Consider the following 2,274-nt stretch of genomic DNA (forward strand, 5'->3'; position numbering starts at 1 on the left):
AATGGGAGAAAATATTCATATGCTATACATCTGATAAAGGTCTAATAACCAGAATCTACAAAGAACTCAAGCAAATCAGCAAGAAAAAAAAATCAAACAACCCCATTAAAAAGTGGACAAAAGACATGAAGAGAAGCTTTTCAAAAGAAGATAGACTAATGGCCTATAAATAAATGAAAAAATGCTCAACAGCAGTAATCATCAGAGAAATGCAAATCAAAACCACAATGAAATATCACTCAACCCCAGTGAGAATGATTTTTATCAAAAAGTCCCAAAACGATAGATGCTACCAAGGATGTGGAGAGATAGGAACACTTACACACTTTTGGTGGGACTGTAAATTAGTGCAACCTCTACAGAAAACAGTATGAAGATTCTTCAAAGAACTAAAAGTAGACCCACCATTTGATCCAGCAATCCCATGACTGGGTATATACCCAAAGGGAAAAAAGTGATTTTATCAAAAAGACACCTGCACTTGAATGTTTATTGAAGCACAATTCACAATTGCAAAGATAAACAATCAACCCCAGTGACCACCAATACATGATTGGATTAATAAAATGTGATATATGTATAACATGGAGTACTACTCAGCCATAAAAAATGAATTAATACCTTTTGCAACAATCTGGATGGAACTGGAGACCATTATCCTAAGTAAAATATCTAAAGAATGGGAAAACAAGCACCACATGTATTCGCTTTTAAATTGGAACTAATTGATTAGCACATATGTGCACAGCTGGAAGTAAAACTCAATGGAAATCATGCAAGTGGGAGGAGGAAGAGGGGATGGGTGAAATCATATCTAACAGGTACAATGTATGCTATCTGGGTGATGGACACACTTATAACTTTGACGGAAGCAGTACAAAAGCAATTCATGTAACCAAGACATTTGTACCTGCATAATATTCTGAAATTAAAAAAAAAAGAAAGAAATAATAAAGCCAGAATTAGAACACAGGGCTTTTGACTTCTAATCACTCTTTCCATCACACCAGTTTTAACTCCCATGACAGAGTCAGGCCACACCTCAAAGTGATGCTAGATGTAGTATCAGCAATTGCTCTAGCACTGATGACTTCCCATTGCCTGATCCAGAGGATACAGAGGTGATCAGGATCCAGAGGTTATCAGCCCCAAAGAATTATCTAGGATGATGTGACTGACAAATCCCCTTGCTAATTATCTCCAGAACATACCACTGTGTGGTGCTCATACCATATGTGACACTGTGGAAATCACCATCACAGTAGTTTTGAACAGTTTGCATTTTGAACAGTGTGCTTTTGAGACACTTAGTAAATGCAGCCATCTCCTTATTCCTTGTGATTAATAAACCTATTCACAGTGAATCTCATCTTCAGTGGGTCATACCTAACAAATCCAATTATTATAAGAAGAAGGCAGTACACAATTGCTTAAAGAATAAATAACTCTCTAGGAAAAAGTAGAAGCAGCCAGGCTCAGTGTTTTGTGCATATAATCCCAGCAACTCAGGAGGCTGAAGTGGGAGGATCACTTGAGGCTAACAGTTTGAGACCAGTCTGGATAACATAGCAAGACCCTGTCTCTACAAAAAATTTTATTTTGATTTTCATTCATTTATTTTTTTGAGACAGAATCTCATTCTGTTACCCTGGCTAGAGTGCAGTGGCATAGTCTAGCTCACTCCACCTTCCAACTCCTGGACTCAAGTGATCATCCTGCCTCAGCCTCCTGGGTAGCTGGGACTATAGGTGCAAGCCACCGGGCCCAGCTAATTCTTTCTTATTTTTAGTAGAGACGAGGTCTGGCTCCTGCTTAGACTGGTCTTGAACTCCTGAGCTCAAGCAATCCTCCTGCCTCAGCCTCCCAGAGTGCTAGGATTACAGGTGTGACCCACCACACCTGATCTCTACAAAAAAAATTTTTTAAATTAGCTAGGCATGGTGTCGAGTGTCTATAGTCCCAGATACTTCAGAGGCTGAGTCAAGAGGATTCCCTGAGCCCAGGAGTTTGAGGCTGCAGTGACCTATGGTTGTGCCACTGCACTCCAGCCTGGATGACAGAGTAAGACCTCGTCTCAAAAAATAAATAAAATAAAACAAAAAGCAAAAGCAAAGAAAACATACTTTGCCAAAATCCCCAAAATTGGTAGTCATGCTTCGTGCAACTAACACATAGAAGGATATTTAACCTAGAAGGTCCGTTTTAGTGAGTTCTTCTACTGACACATTAACATGATAATTATTTCAAGGTGTTTTTGTTTTTTTTTTTTTTTTT

Source organism: Propithecus coquereli, unplaced genomic scaffold, assembly GCF_000956105.1.
Source record: "Propithecus coquereli isolate 6110/MARCELLA unplaced genomic scaffold, Pcoq_1.0 Scaffold10, whole genome shotgun sequence".
In the NCBI taxonomy this organism is placed as follows: domain Eukaryota; kingdom Metazoa; phylum Chordata; class Mammalia; order Primates; family Indriidae; genus Propithecus; species Propithecus coquereli.